Below are 15,424 nucleotides of genomic sequence, written 5' to 3'. Positions count from 1 at the left end.
AGGCTTGGGATAACCAGGTGAATTCAGGAATCATGTTAATGTGGTTGATGGTTGCTGTGGAAGAAATGGCATATTAGTTGTCACCCAGTTTTTACAGAAATATCTATAACTAAGGCTACATTCACACTGACATATGGAGGACGTATATACGGCCGACGTATATACGGCAGATATACGTCCTCCATAGACGTCAATGGGCGCACGGCGCCCTACGGGAGCGGTACGGTGCCGCACACGTGCGGCACCGTACCGCTCCGTACCCGGAAAAAGATAGGACCTGTCCTATCTTTATCCGTAGTACGGCGCCGTGCGCCATTAATTCCTATGGAGAGGGGCGGGGGTGAGCTGCGCTCACCTCCTCCTCCTCTCCCCGTACACTGCCGTTGCCCGCTACGGTACGGTACGAGCGGGCAACGGCAGTGTGAATATAGCCTAAGGCTACATTCACACAACCGTGTGATTTCTCCAGTCCTGTATTTACGGGCCGTATGAGCCCGTATATACATGGCGTTTTTCATCTGTATGCAGCACGTATTTAACCCGTATTTTATACATGCCCATAGACTTTTAGGGCATACAGAACTGAAATACGGGAGAAAATAGGACATGCTCTATATTTTTATACGGCCAGTATACGGTACGTACACTCCAGTGTCAAAAACGGCAATATAAATGGTTGGACGTATTGTCCATTGAAATGAATGTGGCCGTATGTAACCCGTAAAAAACGGTACGTATACGGCCGTTTTTATACATCCGTGTGAATGTAGCATTAAGAATTGACCAATAATTTAAGTTTTTTTACTCTTTCCCTTTAGATTTTTTTTTCTGAAAATTTACTTGATTTCCACCTAATTGTGAAACTGAAGGGACTCCAGAATATGATCACTTATGTCATTTTTGTTTCTTTTAAACTGTACAGAACTTGAGATTTCCATAGAAGTTGAGGTGACGGATGCAAGCTGTGTTAAATTTAGAAGAAGACCTCATCTCCAAATGTGAAAGGCAAATCTTCTGCCGACTCCATAGTTCTGTTTTACTTTTTGTGTATATGTATTGTTAGTATCCTTAACTTCCTAGGAGCTTATTGAGTTCTGAACAATGTCTGGGTAGGCAGGACTTGTCTGCGTGCCAATCTGGCCAATTGGCTGTTTAAGCCTGCGGTCCAGCCCACATACCTGCCCGGTCTGTGTAACAGGTGACGATAGGAATGATCTATATGCTAGATCTTAAAAGCAGCTCTCCTTAAAGCTATAGGTCATATATATGCTAAAGTCATTATTTTATTATTTCTTGTATACTGCAATGAAGATGCGACTTCAAGTCATTGCAATTAAAAGGAATCTACCACTAGGATTGAGGATTGTAAACCAAGAATACTTACATGCAGGTATATGTCTCCTCTGGAAGGATTCACTCTTCTTTTAGCTTCTTATGCCTTTTTTTTACAGAAAAAGGCTGTAATAATGCAAATGGGTATAAGGGGCTCCAGGATCAATTTACAGCTATGGAACCAGAGCCCCTCAAGCCTTTTTTTTTTTACAGAAAAGGGCTGTAATAATGCAAATGAGCCTAAGGGGCTCCAGGATCAATTTACAGCTATGGAACCAGAGCCCCTCAAGCTCATTAACATAATTTTTAAAGCTTTTTTTTTTAAAAAACAAGGAAATAAATATCTAAAAGAAGAGGAGATCCTGCCAAAAGGAGCACACACCCTGGTGGTAGATGTCCTTTGAGACTGCGTTTAACGCAGGCGTTTGAAAACGCAGTGCAACAGCTGAAGCGAGATTTGCCTGATTAAATTGATGTTAACATTTGCATTTACAAACTGCAACCGTTAATGAGATGTTAACGTGTATGGTAACATTTTGTTAATGTGTGTATTGTTATTTTTTTTTGTATCTTTCTTTTTATTGTTTTAATATATAACAACATGTAACAGATAACACAGTGCATGCATTACAATGATTACATATGAAAGTTTTTATATTTGATTACCCAAAAGTAAATAAATTTCAAGCAATACATGCCTTAACAAAAAAGACTAAGCAACATAAAACATAATAAACAGTGCAGGTTGTGAAGTTGTGTGGGTTAATGATTGCATTTTGTAAATGATAATGTTAACAGCAATTTAATTAGGCAAATCTCTCTTCAGCTGTTGTATTGCGTTTTCAAACGCATGCATCAGAACGCCACATGTGAACGCACCATGAGGGTGTTGTCATGCTTAGGGGTTTGACTCAGTTTAGAAACGGAATAAAAACACATGGGGGTGATCAGGCTACGACCTGATCACATGTGATCAGTAACCAGCACCCGGTGTCATGTATTGTTTAAATGCAAAACACCAGGTGCTGGTTACCGATCGTATGTATTTCCATCGAAACGTATATATGCGATCGGGTCATGGCTCGACCCCATACGTGTGACAACACCCTCAGGGCGCGTTCACACGTTGCGTTTTGGTCGCGTTTTCATTGCGTTTGAAACGCATATACAACAGCTGATGAGAGTTGATTTGCCTAATGCATTAGGTGATTTTACGATGCATTTTGTAAACGGAAATGTTAACAGTGATGTAATTAGGCAAATCACCCCTCCTCAGCTGTTGTATATGCATTTCAAACGCAATGAAAACGCAGGTCAAAACGCAACGTGTGAACGCGCCCTCAGGCTCAACAAATCCATGTGCATAAAACATGTAAAGCTGTTCACAGGGTGTCTACGGGACTAGTGATACCATATGCTTATTCCTAATGCTTATTTACATGGCAATGTCAGGACTGCTTCTGCAAAACAAAAAAGTGTGCAGCTACATGTGTTATGCGCTACTCTAGTGCGGATCAGTATAGGACAAGCTTCACACTTTTTTACGTGGCCCCATTCACTTAGTGGGTTTGTGTTCTGCACAAGATAGTCTAGTCCAAGAAGGCAGAAGACTACCCATGAGTATGCAGCAATATAAAGCCACAGGTACAGTATCGGTACATTGTGTGCTTTATGATTTACAGATCTGTAATGCTGTAGTGTACATTCAGAGTCTATTTCTAGTGGTCACCTACAGCTATAGGTGGGGCACTGCCAGGGGGCGTAACTACAGTGGTAGCAGCCATAGCAGTTGCTATGGGGCCTTCAGTGTCAGGGGGTTCCGTCATCTGACCTGTCATAATAAAGAATGGAGGATGTGCACTATTATATCTATATTGTACTGCACATGTCCAGCATAATATGTATATAACATATACTGTGATGTGTATATAGTGTCTGTATACACTGTATGTGAGTATGTTGCATATGGCACTTTATGTATGTGTATATGCACATGAGTGTATTTATATGTGTGAGTATACTAATATGTATATTTTTTAAGTGGTAAGGGGGGCCCTGTTCAGTAGCCTGCTTGGGGGCACTGTCTCTCCTAGTTACGCCACTGGGCACTGCTGACCCACCATTTCAACCACACTGTACCAATGGTTGAATGTTGCCAACTTGAAAGAACGGCCACCCTACAATTGCATAGAGCAATTCTCCCATTAACTAAACCGGATCTACGTGCGGTTATCTGACGTCTATGGATAGCTGTAAAATGATGCCATAGAGGCAGAAACACAATCCCCCATCAGCAGACACATTCCACTTTACCCTATACTTGCTGCGTATCCTCCCACACTTGTCTTTCTATTTGCATGTTGTGTCCAGCAGTTTTAACCTACCGGTAGTTCCATTAACCTTTCTATTTTACCTTTTCAGGCCCCACCGCCATTTACCTGCCAGAGCTTTATGATGCGTCTTATTGAATAGTCAGTGAACTACTGATTATTGACAGGCGACTTCTCTGTCACTGTACTCCTAAGGACTAGGCAGGTTGGTGACTTTCAAGGAAGGCTGTCAGTGTCCTTGTCTTTATATCATATAGTGTGCTGCCTATTCTGTATTTTAGTCAATAGAAAAAAAACATTATTTTGCGCTACTATAACGTTTTCTGTAGATTGTTTCCCCTCGAATTCACCTGATTGTGAAAACTAATACATTTAACTTAATTTGTGTGTATATATATATATACACACACACATATATATTCACACACACGATCGCTTAGTGCCCAAAATGATGACATCTTCTTCGCTTTACATAATAGGATGGTGGGTAGGTAAGGGGGGCAGAAATTAATAGAGTCACAGGGTTGCCATGACTTGGCAAAACAGACTAATGATTACAAAACAAGACAAAGGCCATTAATCACAGTGTGTGCCGCTCTCGCCCGCCAGTTCAATTCATGTAGATAATTAGTCGCCATTGAAAGGGTTACTTGAGTATTGACTGTTCCATAACAAACACTCCAGATCTGGAGATATGGATGGGTTAAAGCTGTGCGTTTAACCCTTGTACCGTGAGAGACTGTGTAATTCCTTCAAGAAGTAGAATGGTAGTCTATAATGCATAGTCTGTGTTATAGTATTGTTGGTATGAGTAGGTTGTGAAGTTTGTATTGTAACCCCTGCGCTTCCACAGGGCTAGCGTTATATGTGCCCTGACTGGCAGTGGAAAGGTTAAGATAGAGGGTGGCAGGTCTAGCTGGTTATGGGGTGGGGAGCTGTGGGAGGTACCGGCAGAGAGGCTGAGCTGTAGGATAAAGTTTCACTATATACCCGCTATGGCTGCAGAGAGAAGAGGCTGACACTACACAAGCAGCAGACACAGCCTGTCTCCACTTTGTCTGGCTCTTTTCTAGGACCCTGCAAAAGGCTGGCACACATTGGTGGTCTGCGGCATACCCACAGAATAAAGAACCGGAGCAGGTAATAATGGGCACTGGCAGCTGGGGGAATGGGTACATGCGGCAGGGGGAGGGGGTGTCCTGATACAGAACTGTGTGATGGGAGTATATAGAAATCTAAGGGGTCCCCACTATACAGCGGGTATAGGGGCAGTGCCATTGTTTGCGGTAGTGGAATGCATAGCACACGTGGATTTATTTTATGGATAGATTGCATGCTGATACGATTATTCATGTCAGATATATAATAGTGTCTCTACTGTATAGTTAGGTTCACTGTTTACCATATCTGTATTACGGTACACGACGCGTATAGTACTGTGTGTTTATTTTGGGTATAATATATATATATATATATATATTAGATATATATATATATAATATATACACCAAACGTCCAGAATACATTGAGCGCATGCAATTTGCAGCTTTTGTTTGTAATGGATCACATCCAAATTAAGTATTTATATATATATTATATGTGGTGACATTATCTATATCTTTATTCTTGCTGGTATATACATAATTAATACATCCTTGTTACTATAGTGTTTACAAATAAGGGGCATCTACTATCTTTCATTTGTTCATCTATCATATCATTTTGGATAATACATCACAGTCATTATGATGTTCATAATGAAATACTGAATTATAGTAAAAATAGAACACACTCTTATATAAGACTATATATATACTCATACAGCGGATCCTGTATAAGAGAATCTGCTAGGAACAGCTCCAATACATAGGACTGTGAGGCTATAAAAGTGTTTACGATCCTAATACACAGAACATGTTAAAAAACTAGTACAATACTTATATACCGTACCCCATACATACTATAGATGATACTGGCATGCGGAAGCACATGCCAGATATACAGTAATACAGACAGGTGTGAAGATGGACCCCATGGGATTGTGCAGACTGGATAATGGTACCCCTGAGCTTATGGGAGAATGCAGAACATAGGAATCTGAATTATATGAAAGAACAAAACAGATGCAGATAAAATAAATACTGATACATTCTAAACTGGATTACAAAAGATCACATTTAATGCCTTCCCAAAATAATAATACATACAAGAGAGGACCATAATGTGTGTAAGAAGTGCAACCTTACATACAAGGCTGGACTTTATGGGGCATAGAAATGCATGTTTATGAAATACATCTACATACGACTGGCCTGGACAACATAAGATAATGCAATATTTGTGTAAAAATACTCAGACTCTGTGAAAAAAACTGATTGGACTGGAGATAACACACTACGGACTATATACATGGACTACATGAGATAACAATGCAGGGGTTTAAATTGCTTATATGTGCTAAACTGGACTACATGAGCAGACATACCCCATGCTAGACTGTACTGCATTGTAACTACAAGTGTGTCTACTCTGTGAATTCACATATCTTTCACATATCTCTCACAATTCACATATCTTTGTGTGTATCTTTGTGTGTATAGAAAACTTATACATGCAGAAATGGAATACATATGATAATGTGTGCATAAATCTAGACTACACGTATGCTGAAAATGACATATAGCATCTACATAGGAAAACACAACCTCTAAAATACTGATCTACAGGGCAAAGGATTGCAATGTACTGCCAATAATATCTCATACAAGTGCCTACAAGCATGAACTACAGAAAAGTATACACCATAATAGTGGTTTATTTCCTTTTGGACTATGTGGCAGTTTATGGAAATGGCCATGAGGATATGTGGGAGAACAGTTTAATAATCAGAATTAATAGAATAGACATGAGTATAAAGAAACAATGACATACAGGAGCACAATAGAAAGCATATTATACAGATAAAACATGTTAGGAAGGATGACAAAAGCTGCATTTACTTGAATTGGACTTGGAACATATCGGAAAAGGCTGTAGTCATCATGCATGAAGACATTGGGAAAATATCATACTAATCATTGGCAACGCACAATGAAGGGAGGACACAAGACTGAAAACACAACCTACAGAGGACTAATCCTGTCATGGTTCATGAAGAACGTAAAGGCCTGTTTACACGTACAGATAACGTGGCAGACGATATACTATGTCTACCGATGTTCTTTTTAGCCTACATTTACATGATGCGGACATCATGGTTTGTTGGGACGAATTTCGGCAACGTATCACTGATTATGCTAGGGGATGTGCTAGAAACAATGATTTTATTGTTCACAAATGAGATGAGAGCATCGCCAAATAAACAACTGCTTGTTCAGTGTTTGATCGACATAGATATTTGCTTTTTTTACGCAGAATAGTGATTTGAAATCAACATTTCTTTGACCGTTTGTTGTGGCAATTATTGTCCATTATTAATGGTCCTTTAGTTAAAAAAGGCACTTCATACCAAATTCACCACTCAGCAATTTATTGAATTACGGCCCAATCGTACAATCCAGTCTTGCATAAGTTCTTTGGATCCTCAGTCAGCCTACATAGTTTTTTGATGCAGTACCTTAGATTGCTCTCCTTAGGCTACCTGCAGATGAACGTCCCCGAATCTCAAATCGATGCAAATTGGCCGTGAAAAACTGAATGAAATGTTGGTTTTTCATATCCAATTTGTGTCAGTCCGGCATCCATTTTTTAAGGGTCCACAAAAACTTTAGTCTATAAGAGATCTGAGAAATCTGTGAAAAAAACTGTTCTACTTTTTAACAGAATGGTCACACAGTGTGTCAGGCATTAAAAAGAAAATGCATTCAGTGCAGCCTTGTTGGGATTTTCACTGCTTTGTGCATCTGCCCTTAGGCTACCTGCTGCATCAATCCTGTGCAGTCAACATTACAGCAAATCGTTCTTATGGCAAAAAAAGAAAAAGAGCACTCTGTTTCTGACAGATGTTTTAATATGTAAAATTCATTAATTAATGTTGCTGATGTGTTTATTGACATCCAGCATGAATTCATCAGTTCCCCGTCACTAAAACTACTAGACAGAGCTCTCAGACTGAACGCATTGTCTTACAAATGCGGAAGCAGTGGCCTCTGCTTGTTGTTTGTTGCTAAGGAAATGCTTGATGTCATCATGATGTCATGGGTTTACCGATGTCACATGGGGCAAAACAAAAGGAAACAAAGATTGACACACCGTATCTGGAAACATATCTGTCGTCAATATTAAAGGACTGAACAAAGAGGTGTTTATGTGGCGGACTCTCCTAAAGATGTGCCCAAGATGTTTGTTGTAAAGTTTCTCAAACTTGACTGAACTGAAATGGAAAGGCTCAAATCAGCTGATTTGACAGAAGTTTGTTGCAGTCTCTTCACTTCCGGTCAAGCCCACCACCATAAATACAGCAGTACTTTTAATACAGCTCAGCCCCAATCACTTAAATAGGCCAGATGACAAATGTACGTGACCTTACTGAACTGTGAAATTGAAGCATCACTCTCTGGAGTGCATCCACTGCTTTAGATATCCAGTCAACAGGGACGCTGGGTGATCGGACCCACCCTGATCTGAAATTCATAATTTATCTTCTGGTTTTTAAACACCTGAAATATTCCTATAATATTTGACAACTCTTTTATAGAGGGTGTTTTTCCTAATTCCGAATTAACAATACAACAAGAGACACCTTGCAGCTTTTCCAACCTTATAAGGGAAAAAAAAGAATGCTTTCAAAAAGTCTCTTTAAAATACCATCTAGTAATTTGTAATGTAGAAGAGTTTCTTTTTTCTTGAGGTTAGTCTATTTATGACTGCCATTAGATTCTGTTGCAAACAAAGTCTAGAGATGTCACACTAAAGTAAACCTGCCTTTGTTTAGAGATGTAGTGTGGCCAACATTAGTGAGGTTCTATGCTCTGCAAAGGTTTGTCTAAGGCTTCTTTCACACAAATGTATGCTATGCCCGGGCCAGGATCTAGGCATAGTATACTGTTGGTTGGAGAAGGGGAGGGTTGAGCGCTCCTCACTTCTCCCCTCTCCATAGGGCGTTTTGCAGCCAGGCTGTACATACGGCGGAAGCTAGAGCATGCTTTATCCTTTCTCTGACGATGCTATGGTACAGTGGGCAACACAGCCATTCAAATGTGAATGTGGCCGTGTGCTACCCGTAATGAAACAGTATGGGTAGCACACAGCCGTATTAAAACGTTTGCGCCATTTTTTTTTGGCATACAGGGTGTGAAAAAGTTTTAATTTCTGACACACGCAATGGAAATGTTTGCATTTGTCTGCCTGTTGGCACTGTCCATGACACTTTTACAATAAGTGGGCGCTGTGGGGTGTGGAACAAAGTGGGCTGTGTTTTTTGGTAAAATGATGCGGTGTCATGGCAGTACTTTAAACCAGTTTTTGAGCCCAAATCAGAAGTGATGGTAGATGCAAAAAGACTTATGCTTCCCTTTCTGTGAGCTTTGGCTGCAGAAAACTACAGTGGCATCTACAAAGAAAAACAAAACCTGATCTAGGGTACTAGTTTAGTACCAGATAGTTGGAAGCATGGAAGTGTCTGAGCGTTGTTGATATTTGGTATATGATTCCAGGTGATTTTGTTTTCTTTAGGGATCCATTGAGATTCCTTTTGATTAGTTGTTTTTGCAGTTGCAGATTTATTTTTAGTACCATTTTGTTTTGTTTTTTTTTTTGTTTTTTTTAATTTTGAACATATAAATAGTAGAAAACCAGTTGTGCATCGGGCAAATACTGTAGTAAAATAGCAGTGATTTTGTGCTGAAATAAAAGCGCTTTGTTTTGTGTGAACCTATGTAGAGAAGCACAATCGGCCATCATTGTTCAGCTGTCATGCAGACGATAGGTGTCATTGGGCTACATGTATTGATAGCGAGGCAGTTTGCCTTAATATCGCACTGAGTGCATGGGATTAATGGAGACCAGCGGATGGTGTTGTGAATCTGCCGCACCCTGCTGGCTCCCAAACTGCTTGAACTGAGTACAAAGTCAGACTTACAAAATAAATATGGCGGCTGCCCACCAATACTAGCACAGACACTTCATAAATACATGTGAAACCAGTTTGCACATGTATTTATTTGCATTTTATGCCAGAATACTGGCGCATATTGCTTCAGAAATGTGGCCCATTGTCTTTTCCTCTTGCAATGTGTGTAAATCTTGTTGGTGAATCCTAAATCATAAGTTGGTGCATAGCAATAAGCCAGACTTTTTCCAGCAGAGAGTACAGAACGTGTGTGCTTTATATCTGGCATAGGCCAATGTGTAGACCTTTGATGGAGTCATGGGCTGGTTGAGAGCTTGTTTTTTATACCCTTTTTTCCATTGATTATGCAGGCACTAATTATATACTGTAACGCAAGGATCTTTGCCCTCATCACAAAGTCCAGAGAGAAGGGTGGAGTTGGGACTGACTCACATTTACACTGTAAAATGCAAGAGCAGAGAGATCTACTAAACACAGACATTTTGAACCTACTTCTCAGTGTTTTTTTGGTTTGTATACTTTTACTTACCGTATTTACCTGTTTTAGTCTTTAAAGATTACCCATTTTTTTATATTGAGTGAAAATAGCATCATCTTTATTTGCAAATATCATGCAGTACCCTGTAACTAGGAATCTTTCCACACTGCTTGTCCTTAGTGGCTGTGTCCCTTTACACTTGGGGTTGAGGGTCTTCAGGCCTGAATAGAAAGCCATTATTAAAAAACAGGGTGAGGAATTCAGGAATTAATATTTGGGATAATCCATGATGCTGTAAAGGATTGAGATCACATTATATTATGCCTGGTGTTTGGCCTGTTTACAGACCTTGGCAAAAGTATGTCCTGCCCAGAGGGCAAAGCACAGCGAGTCCCTTGGAAGCGCATGTGGGAGTACTTGAGTACCACTTGTGTATGACACATAATATGGACCTTAAATCACAACTTTTTTGACACAGTATACTTGATATATGTCAATTCAACAAAAATAGACCTATATGTGAGCAATATGTCCTACTGATAGCTGCTGTAATAGCAGAGCACAAGAACCCATTCATCTTGAAGTGGACAGGCACTATAAGAAGCCTGAGGCTCGAAGGGATCTTGAGTTGCATTATCTTTCTGGAGTAGGACCCTGTTGTTATTGCTCCAGCACTTAGTTTATAGAAGAACACTTGCATCTTGACAGGTCTATGTCCATAACACAGCATGGGTAACCATTGCAATGAAGCTATTGGATTGTGTACACTGTTGAGTTAATTGGGTGCTTTTTTGTGGTCTTTTTTGCTCTGATTGTGCTTTTGCTGTTGCTGAGCTCTTGGCACAGTGTAATGTGGTGTGACTAAGAGAAGGTATATGTTGTGCAATTTCTTTAGGTCATTGTGGTTTACAATGTGTCAGACAATAAAGGAGAAGAAATGACACTAAGTATGGAGGCACGCAGGCAAGTGTGCCTGGTTATTAATATTTCACTATGTACAGCTTGCTTGTATATCACATGGTGCATCTCAGGGTGCTGACAACACAGGTACAGCTTTCCTTGTGGAGCAATACTGTCAGTCTGCTTGAATGTGAGGCATTTCTGTATAAGGATATACACTCACCGGCCACTTTATTAGGTACACCATGCTAGTAACGGGTTGGACCCCCTTTTGCCTTCAGAACTGCCTCAATTCTTCGTGGCATAGATTCAACAAGGTGCTGGAAGCATTCCTCAGAAATTTTGGTACATATTGACATGATGGCATCACACAGTTGCCGCAGATTTGTCGGCTGCACATCCATGATGCGAATCTCCCGTTCCACCACATCCCAAAGATGCTCTATTGGATTGAGATCTGGTGACTGTGGAGGCCATTTGAGTACAGTGAACTCATTGTCATGTTCAAGAAACCAGTCTGAGATGATTCCAGCTTTATGACATGGCGCATTATCCTGCTGAAAGTAGCCATCAGATGTTACAGGGTACATTGTGCTCATAAAGGGATGGACATGGTCAGCAACAATACTCAGGTAGGCTGTGGCATTGCAACGATGATCAATTGGTACCAAGGGGCCCAAAAAGTGCCAAGAAAATATTCCCCACACCATGAAACCACCACCACCAGCCTGAACCATTGATACAAGGCAGGATGGATCCATGCTTTCATGTTGTTGACGCCAAATTCTGACCCTACCATCCGAATGTCGCAGCAGAAATCGAGACTCATCAGACCAGGCAACGTTTTTCCAATCTTCTACTGTCCAATTTCGATGAGCTTGTGCAAATTGTAGCCTCAGTTTCCTGTTCTTAGCTGAAAGGAGTGGCACCCGGTGTGGTCTTATGCTGCTGTAGCCCATCTGCCTCAAAGTTCGACGCACTGTGCGTTCAGAGATGCTCTTCTGTCTACCTCGGTTGTAACGGGTGGCGATTTGAGTCACTGTTGCCTTTCTATCAGCTCGAACCAGTCTGCCCATTCTCCTGTGACCTCTGGCATCAACAAGGCATTTCCGCCCACAGAACTGCCGCTCACTGGATGTTTTTTCTTTTTCGGACCATTCTCTGTAAACCCTAGAGATGGTTGTGCGTGAAAATCTCAGTAGATCAGCAGTTTCTGAAATACTCAGACCAGCCCTTCTATCACCAACAACCATGCCACGTTCAAAGGCACTCAAATCACCTTTCTTCCCCATACTGATGCTAGGTTTGAACTGCAGGAGATTGTCTTGACCATGTCTACATGCCTAAATGCACTGAGTTGCCGCCATGTGATTGGCTGATTAGAAATTAAGTGTTAACGAGCAGTTGGACAGGTGTACCTAATAAAGTGGCCGGTGAGTGTATATGTATATGGGTTCTGTATCTGACTGCCATCTGTAAAGCTACACCCCTGACTACCATTGAAACACTGTACTAGTAATTGTCAGCAATTCTCTGATAAGGCTAAGACTTATAATGAGGCTAAAATATAATAACAACACCTATGACGGATGGTAAACTGAAGCCCTTCTGTTTACCATCTGTTCCCATTGACTTACATGTATACAAGTTTACCTTCTTTTATGCATCCGTTATTTATAACAGCAAAAATTATGCTGCAGCTTGCATTACTTTTGACATTTTAAATAACAGAAAAGTAGTGGTGGGTACCACTCAGGCTGGTGTGAACTCAGCCCAAGCTGTTTATGACAAGTTACTGTGTGTATTATAATAACAACGCGTTCGTACTTTTATAAGTGGGTTTTGAAACATGATATCTCTTACTTCTTGATATAAAAGATCTTTTTAAATGTACATAAATCATGGATTATCCATAACCTGTTTAGGCTATATCCACCTCTCATTTGAAAAAGGAAGAAAAAGTTCTTGTTCATTATTAGCTAAAAAAAGTTCTTGAAAGTGGTAAGGAAATTAAAAATATAGGTTGAGGTTTTTGGAAACTGCTTACAGAAAATCTTTATTTCTTGCCTAAGCAGTTGGGGCACATGGGCATCACCAAATCAGCTTCAATTACCAACACCACTATCAAAGGCTCCCAGGCCGGATATCATACAATCTTTTATTCATATTCTAGAACATTCTATTACAGTTGTCTATGATAATGCAAGTTCCAGTCTTACTGTGGGACTAATGTCACTTACGCAGAACATCAATCTAAGTATGTTATTCATGCGGTCAGGCTGTAACTCGCACGTCATAGAAAATTATGATGCAGCAGGTTCAGGTCAAAGAGCGCATCCCAAGTCTGGGAAATAAAACCGATACTTGGACAGAGTCTCCCAGACTGAACATGGATGTTTTCATGAACCCCTGCAATGTTAAAAGAAACCTACCATTTCAAATGGTAGGTGTAAGCTGTAAACACCGAGCACCAGCTCAGGGTGAGCTGGTGCCGGTGTTTAGTTTCGTTAGTGTTATAAACCGCGGTATCGCGGTTTTAACACTTTTTAAACTTTATAGCAGAAGCTGCTTCAGCGCTGCGCGCGACCATGCGCGCGCAACGCCTGCGGCATTTCCTATGTAGGCGCGCGCACGCAGCGCCGAAGCAGTTTCTGCTATAAAGTTTAAAAAGTGTTAAAACCGCGATACCGCGGTTTTAACACTAACGAAACTAAGCACCGGCACCAACTCACCCTGAGCTGGTGCTCGGTGTTTACAGCTTACACCGACCATTTGAAATGGTAGGTTTCCTTTAAGTGCAGTGGTAGGTTCACAGTAGTTTTCAAAACACAACTATGCCCTATGTAGAGCCAGCCTTAGGGTCCTTTCTAAGGAACAGCACTGGTTTACAGTTATCTGAGGGAGTCAAAAGCTTTTCAGTGTAGTGTCTGGTAGTGCTGCTACTTAAATTCTAAGAAGTATGCTACTTCCCCACTGTGTGCTCTGCGCATGCATTGTCTGGCAGCTTTGGATATTGTTCCGTGACTGAGGGAGCTGAATCTCTTCAGTAATGCAGCATATATCCATCACTTGAGGCAACAAAGCTACAATGCTTCCAGAGCATGAGCATGGCCTAAGTTATCTGAGATAAGGCATAAAAGGGATTTGGTAAGTGGAAGCACCCCCAGCAGTGAATATACCGTTGCTATCTAACGGTAACGTGCAATGGTCAGAAGTATAGAGGAGATGTGCTGGATACCAATATTCATTCACTTAAAGAGGCTTTAATGTATGCAAAACTAGAACCAATTCAAACCTACATTTTTATAGTCACTCAACGGGCCAATGTTCAGAAGTTCTTCTTTTTATAAATATCCACAGAGTTCTGAGGTAAACCTTAGCTTGTTACCTCAGATTCAAGTGTCCTGAATCTCATCAAGGTCCCAATCCCCTTCGTCACTTGACTCCAACACTGGTGGTTCTACATTCTGCCGGAAGTTCAGTATACTTGCCATTTGTTCCCCACACCTTGTAACCATCTCTTGCCATTTAGAAGAACCTTTCTTCCAGCGTTTAGTCCAGACTGAAATATTTTGCATGCTCATTGGCTTTAACACCGTTTGGTCCCTGTCTGCAAGTACTCTGCGTTTCTAACCCTATACAGACCCAGCTTGCATGCGCTGATTTTTAGTCAGGATGTTTTGGGTATATAGGATGAGTAAACATGGTGGAAGTAACTCCTTAAAGGGGATGTCCACTTCCAGCAAATAATTGCAATTGTTTGTGTAATAGAAAGTTATACAATTATACTAGGAAGGTATCCCTCACACTTTTCTTGCACTCTGCTTGCTGTCAATCAGTCACAGCTCTGATTACTCTTTTCCCGGTAATCTGTGTGACATCACATGACCAGGGACTGTTTTTATCCACAGTAGGTAAACTGTGTAGCTTCCTGTTCAATGTCAGCAAGCAGAGATTTGCAGGTTTTTATCATACCACAAGGATGGGTTATGTATGAATCCCACACATTATACTTCCAGCACACCTGAGGGAGGGGTATGAACATGGAGGGGGAAAGGATACTGCAAGGAGACCGGGAGTCGGGTCCTTTCAGCTGCTTCCCCCACCACCACTGCTTGATGCAGCTAGCAGGGAGTCAGGTATTGTGAACAAACTTTTTAAAAGAATTGACTGTAGTCAGAATGCTGACAAATGCATTTTTAAAATCAGCATGGGAGAGCCTGTCATCAGGTAAAAATGACCTTCCTCAATACAAGTTCCCTTAAAAGAAAATAACTAGTTATGTACCATTTCTATATTTCCATTTAGAATCAT

At 40.8% G+C, this 15,424-nt stretch overlaps 1 protein-coding gene across 1 annotated transcript in view; it reads left to right on the top strand.

Moving 5' to 3' along the window:
• Positions 1 to 4,641: 4,641 nt before the first annotated feature.
• RARA (retinoic acid receptor alpha) overlaps positions 4,642 to 15,424 on the top strand; it is a 79,140-nt gene continuing 68,357 nt past the window's right edge. The window contains exon 1 of the mRNA XM_072111436.1: positions 4,642 to 4,802. The gene's annotated coding sequence lies outside the window, so the exon portion shown is untranslated. The remainder of the gene's footprint in view (positions 4,803 to 15,424) is intronic.

The sequence above is a fragment of the Engystomops pustulosus genome, chromosome 6 (genome assembly GCF_040894005.1).
Source record: "Engystomops pustulosus chromosome 6, aEngPut4.maternal, whole genome shotgun sequence".
Lineage (NCBI taxonomy): Eukaryota > Metazoa > Chordata > Amphibia > Anura > Leptodactylidae > Engystomops > Engystomops pustulosus.
The sequence above is the reverse complement of the archived record's forward strand: the minus strand, read 5'-3'. Positions and strand labels throughout refer to the sequence as shown.